Source organism: Gavialis gangeticus, unplaced genomic scaffold (assembly GCF_001723915.1).
Source record: "Gavialis gangeticus isolate Ggan-Ray unplaced genomic scaffold, GavGan_comp1, whole genome shotgun sequence".
Taxonomy (NCBI): Eukaryota; Metazoa; Chordata; order Crocodylia; family Gavialidae; genus Gavialis; species Gavialis gangeticus.
This window is the reverse complement of record NW_017729006.1, coordinates 10,086,441-10,090,538: the sequence shown is the minus strand read 5'-3', so window position 1 is coordinate 10,090,538 and position 4,098 is coordinate 10,086,441. Positions and strand designations below refer to the sequence as shown.

The 4,098-nt window shown below is 44.3% G+C and overlaps 1 long non-coding RNA gene across 1 annotated transcript in view; it reads left to right on the top strand.

Moving 5' to 3' along the window:
* The first annotated feature begins 1,584 nt into the window (after positions 1-1,584).
* Positions 1,585-4,098, top strand: part of LOC109291701 — a 9,989-nt gene continuing 7,475 nt past the window's right edge. The window contains exon 1 of the long non-coding RNA XR_002095928.1: positions 1,585-3,997. This is a non-coding gene — a long non-coding RNA (uncharacterized LOC109291701). The remainder of the gene's footprint in view (positions 3,998-4,098) is intronic.

The following is a 4,098-nucleotide window of genomic DNA, read 5'->3' as shown; positions in this document are numbered from 1 at the left end:
AGAGTATCACTTGGGCATGCAAGGATGAAATCAGGAAGGCCAAAGCACAGTTGGAATTGCAGCCAGCAAGGGAAGTGAAGGGTAACAAGAAGGGTTTCTACAAGTATGTCAGCAACAAGAGGAAGATCAGGGAACATGTGGGCCTGTACAAGTCCATGCAGCCATACGTAATGCACCTGAGAGTGCTGAGGGAGTTGGCTGATGTGATTGCAGAGGTTCTGGCCATTATCTTTGAGAACTTGAGGCGATTACAAGAGGTCCTGGAAGATTAGAAAAGGGCAAATATAGTGCCCATCTTTAAGAAAGGGAAGAAGGAGGATCCAGGGAACTACAGACCAGTCAGTCTCATCTTAGCCCCTGGAAAAATCATGGAGCAGATCCTCAAGGGATCTGTTTCTAAGCACTTGGAGGAGAAGAAGGTGATTAGGAAGTTAGCATGGATTCACCAATGGCAAATCATGCTTGACCAACCTGACTGTCTTCTATGATGAGATGACTGGCTCTGTGGATGTGGGAAGAGCAATGGATGTGATATACCTTGACTTCATCAAGGGTATGGATACAGTCTCCCACAACATTCTCACAAGCAAGCTAAGGAAGTATGGGTTGGATGAATGGACTGTAAGGTGGATTAGAAGTTGACTGGCTTCTCAGGCTCGTAGGGTAGTAATCAGTGGCTCAATGTAGTTGGCAGCTGGAATCAAGTGGAATGCCCCAGGGTTTGGTCTGGGGACAGTTTTGTTCAGTGTCTTCATGAATGACCTGGAAGATGGGATGCAGTGGGTCATCAGCAAGTTTGCAGATGACACCGAGCTGGGGCGAGTAGTAGAAACCCTGGAGGGTAGGGTTAGGATTCAGAGAGACCTAAGTAAATTGAAGGCTTGGACCAAAAAAATCTCATGAAATTCAATAAGGAAAGTCCTGCACTTAGAATGGAACAATCCCGTGCACCGGTACAGGCCGGGGACTGATTGGCTAAGCAGCAGCTCTGCAGAAAAGGACCTGGAAGTTGCAGTGGACAATACACTGAATATGAGCCAAGAGTGTGCCCTTGTTATGAAGAAGGCTAACAGCATACTGAGCTGCATTGATAGGAGCGCTGCCAGCAGATCAAGAGAAGCCAATATTCCCCTCTATTCAGCACTGGTGAGGCCACATCTGGAGTACTGGAGTTGTTTTGGGCCCCCCACTACAGAAAGGATGTAGACAAATTGGAGAGAGTGCAGTGGAGGGCAATAAAAATGGTTAGAGCACTGGGGCACATGATGTATGATGAGAGGCTGAGGGAACTGAGCTTGTTTAGTCTAGAGAACACTAGAGGGGATTTAATAACAGCCTTCAATTACCTGTATGGTGGTTCCAAAGAGGAGCTAGACTGTTCTCAGTGGTGGCAGATGACAGAACAAGGAGCAATGGTCTTAAGCTGCAGCAAGGGAAGTTTAGGTTGGGTATTAGAAAAAAATCTCTCACTAAAAGGGTAGTGAAGCACTGGAACAGACTACCCAGAGAAGTTGTGGAATCTTTGACCCTGGGGGTTTTTAAGACCCAGCTAGACACAGCCTTGGCTGGGATGATAAAGTTGGAGATGGTCCTGCTTTGAGCACGAGGTTGGACTAGATGACCTCCTGAAGTTCCTTCCCACCCTAATTGTCTATTTATAGATTCTGTGATTCTAATACCCAGACATTACAGTGATCTGGATAATAAAACTTCATTGGAAAAAACAGTTTCCACCACTCCTGATGGGTGCTTAACAGCTGAATTCTTTTGCTGCAACTGAATAATTTCCTACTCTGAGGTGGTAAATAAAGATACCTCAGTATAGCCATCTGTATGGAACTTGGGAGGAGGAGCACAGATTTTAGGTGGGAAATATTTGGAAGAGCTGCAGGAAGTCAGTTTGTGTGCACAAGGCTTGAACATGAACTGCAGTTTCATTCTTTTTTTTCAGAATAGTTTTCTTATTAAAGAACCAGTTTAGTTTTAAAGACAGCTCTCATGTGACTACCCACCACAGTGTACAGGAAACATGGTGGCAGCAATAAGGCCAGTGAGACTCACACTGCGGAAGAACGTGATATTCACAAAATTATTCCCAGACAAGAAACAGTGCTGTCATCCTTCAGGGTCTCAGGTTTCCAGGAATGCTGGTTTTCCAGAAATAAAACTTGTACAAGCATGGAAGTAGTGCAAAAAAGAGACCTTACCAGGGGAGATAAAAATGAAGGTAATGTCTTTTTTCTATCTCCCTGGGGGAAAAAGGATGAGAAATGAGTGAGACAGTTGCCAGGAATATTGCCTGAAACAGGAAAATCTGATAACGGTGTTTGATGAATATCATGACCCCAAATGTGACCCTTGACAGAATGAGATTGTGGAGAGAGAGTTTTTCCGTTTTTTTAAAGAACTCAAAACCAAGAAACAGAAATGGAAATAGATATCTGTTCCATTGCTGAGAAATCTGGCATTCACATGAAACTCTGGACACTTTAAAGATTCCTTGATTAATGATGGTATTATTAGTGGGACACACAATTCCCCCTTGCAGGAAAAACTATTGAGAGAAATAGATCTAACTGTAGAGATTGCCTCCAAGAACAAGAGCAGCTGATCTGTCCAGGGAAAGGAACAAAATAATAATAGCCAGTAGTGCAGAACAAATGCACAGGCTCAATTTAAAGGAGCCCAGGAAACAGAATAGAAGAGAGAGAGATTGACATTGTGGTCTAGTGTGACTACAGTTTAAAGCAGCATAAAAAGCTGAAAGAAAAGTGCCCAATCTATGGGCCATGGTGTAAAGGGTGTGGGAAATAGAACTATTTTATGTTCCAATGCTGCAGCTACCCTTGAAAGAAAAATCAAACATACGTGCAACTGACAGAAGACATAGAGCCTTTACGTGAAGAGGAGGGTGCTTGTCGTGTGACTTAGCTGATCCCAAGGCTGTAAAATATAAAAGCACTGCAGAGAAAGGCTATCAAAGGATCAGCTGCCATTTTTGCATCTATGATGTTGGACCAACAACCAGTTCAGTTCCAGCAGGATTGTAGTCCCAGCAGCACTGACCATTAGCAACATTAGTTGCTAATTTTTGTGTATTTATGGCAGATGTATGGTAAAACCATTCTGAGGCCTGTGAGCAAATACAGTTTGTTGATCAGAAACCCACAGAATAAGTGATGTTATTGCTTGGGGCAGGGCCAGCCATGGGTTTGATTCCAGTGTATCGCTGAATATCCTTAGTATAAGAAAGGGGGGAAAACTGGCCAGCAGGACTGATATAAAATATAAGCACATACTTCAGAGATATGGATAAATAGAGCATAAGCTGAAATTTGACATAGACTCCAGCGTGTAGGCTGAGAGACAAGTGAGTTGTACTAGGATATTTCTATAGTGTTTCTGCAACACTCTTGAGTGACTACCAAGCATGCTGCACCCATCCTCTCCCTCTCCATATGTGGAATTGAAAAAGTAAAGCTATTCACAGTTCTCAAGCATGTTGCAGATGAGAGAGCTGAAGACTTACACTTTGGCAGTGCCCCCCCAGGGTAGTTTCTCTGCCTAATTTCTGAGTTTGGCATATGGAGAGTGGGAGTACGTAGGTGAAGGCATGCCTTTCGGAAGCAGTTTAAACATCAGTTGAGAATTTGAGCCCAAGATGGAGTTCAGCTTGAGTGACATGCTGTCTCTTTGGACCTATGGTGGACCTGACAGCAAAGCATGCTGGGATGCTGGAGGACTGTGCTGCAGCTTTTCTCAGAAGATATGTATACTGAAGTTCTCTCTCCCAGGAAAAACTCTCCTGGGAGCCATTTAACCCTGATTGTTCCCACGTTATTGGGAATCACTAGACCAGTGATTCTCAACCACAGTTATGTCAGATTCTTTGAAGGGTGATGTGAGGCATGAAGAAAATAAGCAGACAAGTTAAGCAGACAAGGCAGGATCAGGCTTATCCCTGACTGAGCTATTTCCATCCCAGCCTCCAAGTAAGGTCAGGGGGGACCAGCAGGCACTGGGGAAGTCCCTGTTCCCCCGAGCACTGCCGGGAGTGACCAGGAATAATGGTCACAAGCTGGCAGAGGGTAGATTTAG